At 42.7% G+C, this 14,541-nt stretch overlaps 1 pseudogene; it reads right to left on the bottom strand.

Annotated features, from left to right (window-relative positions):
* Positions 1-7,794: 7,794 nt before the first annotated feature.
* LOC116123553 lies at positions 7,795-11,566 on the bottom strand (annotated as a pseudogene).
* Positions 11,567-14,541: the final 2,975 nt, after the last annotated feature.

Raw genomic sequence — 14,541 nt, forward strand, 5'->3', positions numbered from 1 at the left:
TACTAGTTTGTGCCAGAGAGAGGCGGCAACCCAGAAGGCCAAATATGAGAGCCTTCAGCTTCTTAGGGAGGTCGAGGGTGAGCTATAGTAGCTAAGGAGGGAGCTAGCCGAAAAGACTGCAGAGGTCGAGTCCCTAAAGGAGTAGTGTCCGAACATTGCCGATGATGCTATCATTAGGGCTAGGGGAGAGCTCATGCTTGAGTACAAGGCTGGGAACACCTCTCACAAGAATCCAGATGAAGACATCCAACTCATGCAAGAGATGATAGGGGAGGAGGGTGCCGCTGGGCATACGGAGGAGCAGATTGATGAGCAGGTACTCGAGTTTTCTAGCCAGTCGGGGCCATCGACTATTGAGGATGTGAGCAACTAGGCTATAAGGGCGAGTGCGGGGGCTAGTGATAGGGTGATCGAGTCGGAGATGGGTGAGACGACTCGCACCAATGAGACTTTGCTTTTTTTTTTTTTTTTTTTTTTGCTCATGTATTTTTTGGGCCTACAATGCCCTTTCCTAGCGTGTGTGCCTCACATTGTACTTGGAACTCAGCCGCTTAAGGCTTTTTCTAAATTATACTTGTGATTCTGTTTTTGATGCTTTCCTTATGGATGAATAAGTTGATTGCTTGTTTGTTCATAGATGCACTAGGAGTTGAACCGCATGCTTGTGTTATGATTTTGGTGCGGCCGAGTGACTGAGTTGTGTGGACGTTTTATTGGGTTATGTCGATGACATATCAATTTTGAGGTGCAAGAACCCTTCAATCGGTCTAGCCAACTGAATGTGTAGTTTTATGAATCAGGCAAGGCTGATCGAAGATGTGAAAACTCATGAATCGGGCAGGGCCGATTGAAGGTGCAAACTCGTGAATCAAGCAAGGTCGATTCAAAGGTGTAAATTCGTGAATCAGGCAGGGCTGATTTGAAGGTGTAAACTCATGAATCAGGTAGGCCGATTCGAAGGTGTAAATTCATGAATTGGGCAGGGCCGATTCCAAGGTGTAAATTCATGAATCGGGCAGGGTCGATTCCAAGGTGTAAACTCGTGAATCAGGTAGGGCTGATCAAAAGTGTAAACTCGTGAATCGGGCAAGGCCGATTCGAAGGTGTAAACTCGTGAATCGGGCAAGGCCGATTCGAAGGTGTAAACTCGTGAATCGGGCAAGGCCGATTCGAAGGTGTAAACTCGTGAATCGGGCAAGGCCGATTCGAAGGTGTAAACTCGTGAATCGGGCAAGGCCGATTCGAAGGTGTAAACTCGTGGATCGGGAAGGGCTGATCGAAGGTATAAAAACTCATGAATCGGGTAACGCCAATCGAAGGTGTAAATTACTGAATAATACTTCATTGAATTTGGGCCATGAGGCCGACTGTCTATGAAGGAGGTGGATAGACCCACTCATCCCTTTTTTTAAATAAAAACAAAAAGAAAACAAACATGTAGACGAATGAGTTCACCTAAAAGTAGTAGCATTTGAGGTGGATTGCATTCCAACTATTGCTGATGTCTTTACCTTCGGGAGTTTGGAGTCAGTAGGCGCCCTTCCATACTTCTTCGGTGATTTTGTAAGGACCCTCCCAGGTAGGGTCGAGCTTGCCCGAGTTGATCACGCTAGTGTTTTGAAAGACCTTGCGGAGGACCCAGTCACCTGTTTTGAAAGTTCTAATCCTGATGTTGCGGTTATAGTGTTGGGCGGCCTGTAGCTGATAGGCTGCATTGCAAATGTTCGTCTGTTTACGTAGCTCGTCGACGGTGTCTAGGTTCTGGCAAAGGTTCTAGTTGTTGATTTCTTTGTCTGGCCGAAGGAACCGATACTTCGGCTGGAATGACTGCCTCAGATCCATTTGGGAGGGAGAAAGGAGTTTTGCCCGTTGATGATCGGGTTGTAGTTCGGTAGGACCAAATGACTCTAGGTAGTTCATCTGCCCATGCACCCTTGGCTTTCTACAAACGCTTTTTGAAAGTCTGCATGATGGTTTTATTTGATGATTCGGCCTGGCCATTGGACTGGGGGTTGTAGGGGGTAGAGAAGTTTAGCTTGATCCCTCATATGTTGCAGAAATCCCTGAAGCCTGAACTGATAAATTGGGATCCATTGTCGGTGATGATTTCCTTCGGTATCCCAAACCTGCTTTCCAGATGAAAGCTTTTACCTCTCAGACTTTGACTTGTGCGAATGCTTCGGCTTCGATCCACTTGGTAAAGTAATCAGTCACAGCCAACATGAAGATTCGTTGCCCAAGCGCGGTCGGGAGCTTTCCCACTATATCCATTCCCCAGTTCATGAACGGCTAAGGTGTGACAGTAGAGTGAAGTCGCTCGGGTGGGAGGTGTGAGACATGTGCAAACCTCTAACAGCTGTCACATCTTTTCATATAAGCTGCTGAATCAGTGCATATGATTGGCCAATAGTATCCAGCGATGATCACTCAGTGTGCGAGGCTGCGTCCTCCTGCATGGTTTCCACATTCGCCTTTATGGAGTTCGGCAAGAACCCGCTTGGCCTCTTCTGGGGTTATGCTCTTGAGGTAGGGATCGGAGAATGACTTCCTAAGGAGTTGGCCCTCATACATGGTGAACCTAACGACTCTTGCTTTTAGGCAGTGTGCTTCGTTCTTGTCGGCTGGGAGCTCATTGTGTTCCAAGTATTTCACTATCGAGGTCATCCAAGAGTCAGCTAGTTCGATGTCCATTGCTTCTTTGGGCGCCTTGCTTGTTGGTTGTTCCTTCCAGTTGGCCGGCCATTGTAGGAATAAAAATGGGATGGATGACTGGGAAGAACATTGAAAGGCTGAACCGAGGTCAGTAAGGGTGTCAGCATGAGTATTCTCCGCTCTTGGGACTTGGGCGATGGAGAATTCTTAGAATTCGGTCTGCAATTCTTTGACTAGGTTCAAGTAGATCGTCATCTTTGAGTCACGTGCTTGGTAAGTGCCTTGCAGTTGGTTGACCATAAGTTGGGAGTCAGATTTTACCTCCAGCCTCCTTACTCCGATTTCTTTGGCTAGGGAGAGTCTAACGATGAGAGCCTCGTATTCGGCTTCGTTGATGGTGCACTTGAATCCACATCGTATGGCCCGCTGGATAACGTCTCCCTCTAGTGTAGTTAATACTAACCCCAGCCTACTTCCATTCACATTGCTTGAGCCATCCACTAAGAGAGTCCACTTTGAAGGTGACCCACTGTTCAAACATAATAACTCTCTTTCTGCTTGGACGATGGTGTTCGAGGTGAAATCAATTATGAAGTCTGCCAGTGCTTGGGACTTGACGGCAGTACGTGGCTGGAAAGATATGTTGAACTCATTAAGCTCTACCATCCATTGCGTGAGTCGGCCTGATAACTCTGGCTTGTATAGTATCTTCTTGAGTGGAAAAGAGGTGAGTACGATTATGAAGTGGCACTGAAAGTATGGCCTGAGCTTCCTGGATGCATGGATAAGGACGAGGACGAGGACGAGGGCGAGGGTCAGTTTCTCCAGCTGACTGTATCGTGTTTTGGCGTCCAGGAGTTACTTACTTACATAGTAAACCGGCAGCTGCTTCGTATTATCTTCCCAAACTAACACTGCTAAGATTACTGTCTCTGAGATTGCCAGGTAGGTGTAAAGCTTCTCCCTATCTACAGGCTTAGAAAGGAGCGGAGGGGAGGTCAGGTATCTCTTCAATTGTTGCAAGGCTTCCTCGTAGGGAGGGCCCATTCAAACTTTTTAGATTTCTTGAGTGTGTGGAAGAAGTGGTGGCACTTGTCAGCGGATTTGGAGATGAAGCGGCTTAAAGTGGCCACTCGTCCTGCAACGCGCTGGACATCTTTGATGCAAGTTAGTGATGGTATATTAAAGATCGCTCTAATCTGGTTGGGGTTGACTTCTATCCCCTACTGAGTTACCATGTATCCCAAGAATTTACCTGACAAGACACCGAATGAGCATTTGGCTAGATTCAGCTTCATGTTATACTTCCTTAGGATGGCAAACGCCTAATTGAGGTGGTCAAGGTGTTGCTCGACCGTTAAGGACTTGATGAGCATGCCGTCGATGTAAACCTCCATGGTGTCCCCGAGGTGTTCGGCAAACATTCTATTGACTAGTTGCTGATAGGTAGCCCGATGTTCTTGAGACTGAATGGCATCACCTTGTAGTAGTAGGTTCCCCTCTCTGTGATGAAGGTTGTCTTCTCCTGGTCGTCGGGGTGCATCAAAATCTAGTTGTACCCTGAGAAACATCCATGAAACTTAGGAGCTCGTGGCCTGCAATCGCATTGACCATCATGTCGATATGTGGGAGCGGGAAGGAGTCCTTAGGCCATGCAGACCTTCCACTTTCCGTTCTTTTTCTTTACAACCATGATGTTTGCCAGCCATTCGGGGTAGTGGACCTCTCTGATCAGATCATTACTCAGTAACTTTTCAATCTCTTCATTAACAATCCGGTTGCACTCTGGTGCGAACTTCCTTCGCCTTGCTTCGCTGGCGGGTGATCTGGATCTACTTTGAGGTCCCTTGGGCTGACTCCTATCAAGGTAGCGTGGGACCAAGCAAAACAGTCCTGGTTTCATTTGAGGAATTCTACTAGTTTCTCTCTTGTCTCGGGCCCGAGGCGAGAGCCTATATGGGTCTTTCTTTCTGGGTCTTCCGGGTATATCTGCACTTCATCCAACTCTTCCATAGATGATTGCTCTGGCTCGGTCTGAGGGGTTGGATGAGACTATAGTTGCTATGAAGCATGACATTTGCTTTTAAAGACGTTCTTGTAACAATCTCTGGAAGCCTTAGGATCGCCCTTGATTTCCCTTACTCCCCATTTTGTTGAAAACCTGATGGTTTGGTGGAAGGTGGATGGAACAACTCGCATGTCGTGGATCCAAGGTCGACCCAAGATGACGTTGTATGGTGAAGGACAGTCGATCACTAGGAAAAGGGTTTGCTTGTTTACTCCACTGGCATAAACAGGAAGAACGATTTCTCCGATGGTGTATTTCTGTTCGAAACTGAACCCAACCATTATGGTAGGTCATCTATTGATGTTTGTTTCTTCTAGACCCATGACCTTCACTGCTTCAAGGAAGATAATGTTTGCCAAGGACCCCCCATCTATGAATACTCTCTTGACCAAGATGTTGGCGATCTGGAAGGAGCGTCGTGATGAGGGGCTGCTAGGGTGACTGGCTTGTCATCTTCAAACTGAATTACCTAGTGGGTGTGTGACCAAGAGGACGGATGGATGGATGGATTGGATTTCATGGGACTGTTGGCTCTGGCGTAGCGTTTGGCTGAAGAATAACTTACCCCACTAATCTCCGACCCTCCTGAGATGATTGAGCAGAATCCTTTTGGCGTAGGTTCTCGTGGAGGTAGAGATGTTTCTTTCGTGCTTTTTTGGCTGATGGTATTCTTCTTTTTATCTGTCAACAGATCTCGGAGATGTCCCCTCTTTAGTAGTGCAACGACTTCCAACCGCAGGGCAATGCAGTCCGCGGTGTTATGTCCATGGTTGCCTTGGAACTCGCACCACTTGGTCGTGTCCCTCCTTGCTTCGGCATTGAGCTTGTCTGGCCACTTAACGCTAGGTCCCATTCCTTTCATGATTGCCACGACCTAGGCTGGTTCGACGTTAAGATTGTACTTCGGGACTTTGTATCGGCTTGACCCGGCAAGTCTGTTGTCAGTTCTAAGTGGCTGGCGGTCATATGGTTTTCTAACTTTATTCAGATTGCGTAGAGGGGGTTGGTGACGAGGTTCAATCGATCTGGGCTCTGACGTTCTATCATTCCGCCTTGGGTCATACCTAGCATGACTCATCCGATTCATCTCATCTTCCTCCCACCTTATTTGAATCACCGCTCTGGCCAAGGCATCTTCCATCGTGGTGCAGCCAAGCTTCGTCAATTATTTGTATAGTTCACCATTCGGGAGGAGACCCGTCCTGAAGGCGTCTACGGCTATCTCGGGGTTACAAGAGGGGATGGAGATTTTTTTTTGTTGAATCTACTAACGTACTCTCTCAATGGCTCCCCCTTTTTCTGGTAGACTTTATACAGGTCGGCCGGTAGTTTCTCAAGTTTCTTGCTGCTAGCGAATTGCTCAACAAAGGTGTCGGTGAGCTGTGCGAATGAGTTGATTGAACTGTTCGGGAGGTTAGTGTACCACTGAAGAGCCGGACTAGAGAGGCTTGAACCAAAACTCTTACACATGCAGACTTCCCTTAGCGTTCGGGGTATCAAAACGGTGAACATCCATTGCTTGTACGAGGCTATGTGATCATTTGGGTCAATTATGCTGTCATAGGGCTTCATGCTAGGGATAGTAAATTTGTGGGGCATGTCGGCTAGTGCAATCACAACCACGAAGGGCGAATCGGCATAGCAGGAAGGCTTGCTCTTTTTGGTAGGGATTGGCATTCTTGGTATGCGCTTCATCACTGCCTCTACGTTGGCCAGTCTCTTGGCCAATGTCTGTTCCATGGGAGAGACGGATACCACTAGGTCATCCTGATTGAATTGGTTGGCTATAAGATTCGCACTTGGTGCATTTTGTTGGGTTAATTCACGTGGTGTAGCCTGGTGGATCATTCCTTCGTGTATCGTTTGGTAGCCTGGATTCCCGTTCATTCCTTCCGGTTGGGTGACTCCCATTGTAACTGATAGGTGTTTCGCCCAACATGAATGGTTATGGGGGTTATTTGGTACTCGCTCAGTTCATTGGAATGGACGGACTCCAGCGGGATGGTTTTAAGGGGGTGACCGCTCGACCCGCGAGGATGAACCGAACCGAGCCAAGTGGAGTTTGTGTAGGGACGGTTGACTGAAGGCAAGGTGGGATGGCGAGGACGGACGGTTCTTATTGTAGCAGACTTTCTGTCACTTGGACGCCTTGATCTTGCGCTTGAGGCGGATCGACCGAAAGGGATTCCATTGGCAAACCCTGTTCATGGTGAATCAGGGCTGAATCGTCGACCAACGATGAACACAGTTGATGCGACCTCTTATCTGAGGTCGTAGGTCCGTGCTTTGGAGTTTGAAGAGGTTGCATAGACGGAACTGTGGCGCGGAACCGATTGGGTGGTTCTTGACAAGGCAGAAGCTCAAGATCATAAAACTGACTTACCTTCTCTTTTAGAGATTGGTTCTCGGCCCGGATGGAGGCGTTTTCGGTTCGGATGGCAGAGTTCTCGGGTTCCAATGTTGTCACCTTGTCTGAGTGTTGTTGCATGAGGGCGGTCAGAGCCTCCAGTTTGGCCTCGAGACCAGGATTTGTGTTATTAGAATTGTCAGCCATTGAGAATTTCTTCACGTAGTAGGGTTTGTTAAGACGAAGGATTGCCAGAGGCCCCACGGTGGGCGCAAAACTATAGATGTGAAAATGTACCATTATGTAAAGAGGGACTAATCCCGTGAGGTTGATGTCACTAGCGATCTGCTGCACCTGCACACGTAAGGAAATAAACGTGAAACAACGGAAAACACCAAGGTGGTGTTTGCCGTAGGCACTCCGACGCTTAAGTAAACAAAGCTGAATGAGGCTAATTTAGTGAGGGCTAGGGAGAAGAAAAGTTACCGAAAGTCTAGTCGGGGACTGTGACTACGGCTGTAATGCAAAGTTCTTAAGAGTAGGAACTTCAGGGTCTAAGGGTGTAATGTTGATGTCCCTTGTGAGAGGGCTGGCCTCTGTTTAAATATTGACTGTGTTGTCTTCCAATCCTAGGGAGATGGGGAGTTCTCGTAGTGGTCATTCTCCCCAAAGATGTAACCTTTGGCCCCCTTATCCTAGCGTGAAAAGGACTTCGAGCATGATTCGGATGCTATGAAGGTCACTGTTGTCCAGCTATGGTGCACATTTGTGAATGTGGCACAACAAAACAACTATCCATGATTAGGTTTTAAGCATTACATTGGTAGCAGGTGTCCTTTAGAACTGTTATGGTGAGTGACATCAGTCATAAGAAAATGAGTCTTTCTCTATATATCCACAATATATATTTCGAGAAACAAGAAATGTGAACTTACAATCCAGTCAGAACTTTGATGGTATCATAAAACAACCACTGCATAGTGATGACAGGGCCAACAATCGTGATCCGAACAGGAAGACTTCTAGTCAACAGATTAAAGAGTCCAATTTTCTTCACAGCCTGGAATCATTATACCAAAACTAATGCAACTGATCACTTTTACTTGATATACTTAACATAAAAAGGAAAAACAAAAGGTAATTAAAAGGAGCTACCTGTATCACATTTTCAGCCTTTTTATTGTAAAGAGAGGCAACAATGTTGTCAGCAGGGTTAGAAACTAAAGTACCAACAGCTCCAGCTGCATAGGCTGCTAAACATGTTACTCCAAGTTGTTGAACTCTGGAGCAATCTTCCTTTTTCTTTTGAACAATTTTTTTATATATGAGATCCACCGAATGCTCAAACGATGAAAACATGATCATAGAGACTGCAAATAATGATTAGTCAAAACAATTAATAAAAGAGAAATGATGAAAAGGTTGTCAAATTAAAGACTCAGATTAATAACTCTAAGAAGGCAAGAATAAGCTAATAGCTAACTGTTACTCTGTTAGCCAGTGGCACTCAACTGATGGCAATTTTGATAATTAAGCACATATGTTCTGCATACTGCACTCATGGGTACTAAAGCACTAGTACAGTTTCTCATTCCCATAGATTAATTTCAGCAGAGGTTAAAATATGATACAGCAATGAAAGATAGAAATATAACAAAGAATGGAAGCATAACTCAATTGAAGAAGACAGCCAATATAGGTATCCAAGGCCCTCAAAAGTACAGCAACTAACACTGATCACTACCAACACGATGCATCAAGTCATGTCACAACATGCCATTAATCTCGTTTTAACCAATTTGCTCAAGCTCTTCTGGAAACACCACCCATTCCAAAAACTTAAAGTCTATGGGAAAGATTCTGAAACTGTATTTAAGCTCTAGCACACACTCTCACATGCAAGGCCAAATTTTGAATTGACAGACAAGTCAAATTGATCGAAAACACATACTAACACATAAGAATCCAAACAAGTATTCTAGGTCAATTATGTTTTTATAGTATGTCGAAAACAGCCAATCCCAAAGACATAAACTTAAAGAAATTGACCCAACCGTATTGTTAAACTCTTAACAGTTTTAAACTGATAATTGATGGAAATCATAAGCAGGAGTGCATAACTAGATAGGGACTGTTTTCAGGAATGCTAAAATGTAAGCCTCCCAAATATGCTAGACATGTTTGCAAATACAATAACTATTATTCTACCAAAAGATTGTTAAATTAATTAGCTAATACAACTTAACAAAAATTATTGAAAGCAGTGAATAGTAACATTACATGGAAGATTCCGACCCCAAATTCCCCTGTAGAAACTGCAATCAAATATGTTCCAAATTTAAGTAAACATCATGAAAGAAGGAAAAAGTTGACATCAAGCTTTTGGGGACCATACCCAGCGAGTCCTTCAGTTGNGTTACTCTGTTAGCCAGTGGCACTCAACTGATGGCAACTCTGATAATTAAGCACATAAGTTCTGCATACCGCACTCATGGGCACTAAATCACTAGTACAATTTCTCATTCCCATAGATTAATTTCAGCAGAGGTTAAAATATGATACAGCAATGAAAGATAGAAATATAACAAAGAATGGAAGCATCACTCAATTGAAGAAGACGGACAATATAGGTATCCCAGGCCCTCAAAAGTACAGCAACTAACACTGATCACTAGCAACACGATGCATCAAGTCATGTCACAACATGCCATTAATCTCATTTTAACCAATTTGCTCGAACTCTTGTGGAAACACCACCCATTCCAAAAACTTAAGTCTATAGGAAAGATTCTGAAACTGTATTTAAGCTCTAGCACATACTTTCACATGCAAGGCCAAATTTTGAATTGACAGACAAGTCAAATTGATAAAAAACACATACTAACTCATAAGACTCCAAACAAGTATTCTACGTCAATTATGTTTTTTTAGTATGTCGAAAACAGCCAATCCCAAAGACATAAACTTACAGAAATTGACCCAACCATATTGTTAAACTCTTAACAGTTTTAAACTGATAATTGATGGAAATCATAATCAGGAGTGCATAACTAGATAGGGACTGTTTTCAGGAATGCTAAAATGTAAGCTTGCCAAATATGCTATACATGTTTGCAAATACAATAATTATTATTCTACCTAAAGATTGTTAAATTGATTAGCTAAGATATTAGCCAATACAACTTAACAAAAATTATTGAAAGCAGTGAATAGTAAGATTACATGGAAGATTCCGAGAAACTGCAATCAAATATGTTCCAAATTTAAGTAAACATCATGAAAGAAGGAAAAAGTTGACATCAGGCTTTTGGGGACCATACCCAGCGAGTACTTCAGTTGCATGAACTTTTGGAAATTCATCACTCAAACCCTTTGCAAAATGAGGCTGAGTTTGAACACGAACTTTGACTGATTCAAAAGGGCAGAGTGCTACATCAGCAAAAATTTGAGCCGATGCACTGGAGAAAAGAATATGGAAGTCCTGTTATAATCTACCAAGACATCAGAGTAAAGCCTCTTAAAATATTCGTAAAGTCCAAATTTGCAGCTGCCTTGAACACCATATCCACAAAACTTTCCTGACCAACCTCTCCAAAGGGAAGAAGGGCCTTGTTCTCTCCAAAGGGTAGAGAACCCTGAGGACATGCTTATGGATTTCATCGGAGGCCTCCCAAGAACCAAAGGGTTTGACACCATACTGGTTGTAGTGGACCGCTTGACTAAATACAACCATTTCCTACTTCTGTCACACCCTTATACAGCCAAGGAGGTAGCCTTAGTTTTCATCAAGGAAATAGTGAATCTTCACGGGTTCCCTCAAACCATCATCTCAGATAGAGACAGATTGTTTATGAGTCATTTTTGGCAGGAAATTTTTGGAATCTCAGGTACAGCTCTGAAATTCAGTTCGGCTTACCATCCTCAAACGGATGGCCAAAGTGAAATGGTGAATCGGTGTCTAGAGACTTACCTCCGCTGTTTCTGCAGCTCACAGCCCCGTCAATGGCCCAACTGGTTATCATGGGCTGAATTTTGATACAATACGACGTACCATCGATCCACTAAGATGACACCCTTTAAAGCATTGTACGGTCGAGACCCTCCGACTCTCCTTAAACTCACCGATTACTCCTCTGCGGTCGATGAAGTAAACCAGCGGATCCGAGAACGCAATGCCCTTCTTCAAGACCTTAAACATAACCTGGAAGTAGCACAAGCTCATATGAAAACCCAAGCAGACAGCCACCGAAGGGACATCCAGTTCTCTCCAGGAGATTTCGTTTATCTCAAGCTTTAGCCATACAAGTTTAAATCTCTAGCCACACGGTTGAATGAAAAACTGAGTCCCCGATTCTATGGACCCTTCCGAGTGATCGAAAAGATTGGTCAGGTGGCATACAAATTAGAACTACCCACAGTAGCCCGTATTCACCCCGTTTTTCACGTATCCCAATTGAAGCTCTGCCTCCATAGTTCAGTCCCTGTACAGCCTCTACCATCTTGTCTCACAGAAGATCTGGAACTTTAGGTTCAACCCGAGGCAGTGCTGGATGTGCAGAATCTGATAAATGGCTCCACCGAGGTACTCATCAAATGGAAAGACCTGCCTAATTTTGACGCCACCTGGGAATCTTTTGAGGTCATCAATACTCAGTTTCCTCAATTCCACCTTGGGGACAAGGTGGCACTTCAAGGGGGGGTATTGTTAGACCCCCCATACGTAAGGTCTATGAGTCCAAGGGCAGGGGAAGGAAGAGGGGCAAGGGTACAATAAGTGTGAGTCAAGTAGAGAATGATGACGTGTGCAAGGAGGGTGATTAGGCATGGGAAATCTGTTGTGAAAAGGGACACGTACAGGGAAAGTTTTTTATGGAAAGGGACACCTTGCTGTCAGTTGGTTGAAGAATTGATTATTTAAGAAGATGAAAGTCAGGAGGGGAGATATCTAGAATATTAATCATTGGCTGGTTAGGGAGGTCCCCAGCTCCTCGAATTGCTGGGAATCTGCTTGTTATTTCTATTTCCTTGTCATTTGGCTGGTTGCTCTATCTTAGTTTCCATTAATATAAACTTCCATTTCTTTCACTTGTGCATTTCCTGTGTTTGTGTGCTGTGTGTGCGTGGCTGTGGTTCTATTTGCAGGGAGTTCCATCATATAANAAATAAAATAACAGAGAGGTAAGTGGTGATCTGTTAAGAACAGAAAAGAAGAAATTATAAAGGATACCCATCAGGGCTGATGTAAACAGACAAGCTTTTTTCCTCTGAATCACCACCATTGCACTAATATACAAAGAACAATGAAAAACAACAAAACCAAAATTATTGTTAATCAGTAAGATTGGATAAGGAATGAAACATGAAGATATGAAAGCAGATCTACATCAAGAAATTAAATCAAGAATTAAGTTCAAATCTACCGGCAGCTTCATGGAACCAACACATCACAGTAAATCATCCTCACAAATTTGTAGTAAAGCAATTCAAATTTGGTTAGCCTTTCTCGATTTCTTAAATTGATATTTGTTTTTTCTAGTACAATTCTCATTACACAGCAAGTTAATTAATATCTACAAAACCTCAAAAAAAAATGTCCATAACTCATGTGCATAAGCCAAGACATTCAAGGAAAACGAAGAGAACAACACAAAACCCGATTCCCATAAATTGAACAAAACAAAACCTGATTCGCATAAATTTAACTCAAAGAACACAACTTACAGCTGGACAAAGCAAACTATACTGGCCAGGGACACATTTCTCCATATCCATCCCCAGCTCCTTCAACTTAATCGTCAAAACATCCAACGGCCGCAAACCCAAACACCGACTACCTATATCCTCAGAAAGAACCCCAAAACAAACACAAAGATCAGTTTCATAGACACTCTTTAAATGTACTCAAAAACATATAAAATTAATCCATTCTCTGTCCTCAGAGATATTAATTTTACAAATACCCTTTAAATGAATATATCGGCTAAATACAAAAGCACGTGAAACAAACAAACCTGGGGCTGAGGAGAAGTCATTGGTTTTGGTTTTGGGTTTGAGAGTCAAAGGATGATGATTATTACTACTATTATCAATGGATTTTAAAGCCAAAGCAGGAAGAAGCTGTGAAGAGGATGGTAAGAGGCGTGTATTAGAAGGAAAGAGGAATGTAAGAAGGTGTGCTTTCGAGGTTCTGCGAGAGCCCATGAAGAATGAGAGTCTGTGTTGAAAAAGAAAAACGCATTCTTAGTGTTTGAAACAAATGTGTGAACTAATTAAGGGGTTTGTTCGGTGGGTTTTCAAAAGGGTTTAGGCATGGCTCAGTCTGGCATGGAAGCCCAATTGAAACGCTGAAGACAAAGAAAGGAGTGACGGTTTATTGTTTTAAGAATTTTGGTGTCTTTTATTTTCTATTTTCTCAAAAGATATTGAATGAAAACACACTTTCTTAAAGAGAAAATGTATGGTAAGTGTTTGATAAACTGTGTGAATGAATGAAAGGGTTTAGGCAACAGGCATGGCTCAGCCTCCCATGGAAGCAAAGTGAAGGCGGAACACAAGGAAGCGAACGGTTTGTTATTTTCTATAAGGTTTCACACCAAATCCCAAAATCTTTTCTATAAACAATAATGATAAAGTTACAATCAAATCTCACAATTTTTTCTCACATCCTTCAACGTGGATGTTATAATTCGATATTGATTATCTTGTAAATAGATAGATTGGATCTATATAAACAAGTAAGTCCCATTTTAGGAACTAATGAAAGACGAATTATCACGTAGGAAATTGCAAACGTAGCATTATTCTATCATAAATTTTATGTTTTTATTTTTTATATTTTAAGAATATTTAAAATGGTTGAAAAATGTGTTTTTATTTTCTATATTTTTTAGAATATTAAAAATGATTGAAAAATATGAAGAATGAAATGTGTTCGATATATATGTTTGAAAACAATATGTGAAAACACGAAAAATAAAAATGCATTAAGTGAAATACTTGAATGGTCAAGTCTTTTTTTTCGTTTTTTCTTCCATTTTCTCGAATAAAATCATAAACGGAGGAATGTCTCATTCTAATCTATATGGCATTTATATGGATTACATCTTTCTCGTTAATTACATTTTTATTATAATCCTTTCACCAAATAAACATCAAAATAAGTAACTGCTAAGTCAGTTCTTGTAAGTAAAATCATATATAACAGAGAATGAAAAATATTACCCAAGAATGCCTAAGAGAATCGGTCTCGAGTCATCAGTTCCGTTGTACGAAGCCAATTCTTCTACACTGAACAATCTCTAACAGCAGAAGCAAAATCAATTCAAATTCGAATTCAAAATATATGCAAAACTGAATAGAGATCATATAATGATCCGAACCTGCTGGGGTTTGAATTTGATGGAGGAAAACCTTGTAATTAGAGCAATTAACGCCACCAAAGCTGTGATTCCAACAAATGGAGACGTTAGTATCT

Source organism: Pistacia vera, unplaced genomic scaffold (assembly GCF_008641045.1).
Source record: "Pistacia vera cultivar Batoury unplaced genomic scaffold, PisVer_v2 Contig143, whole genome shotgun sequence".
In the NCBI taxonomy this organism is placed as follows: domain Eukaryota; kingdom Viridiplantae; phylum Streptophyta; class Magnoliopsida; order Sapindales; family Anacardiaceae; genus Pistacia; species Pistacia vera.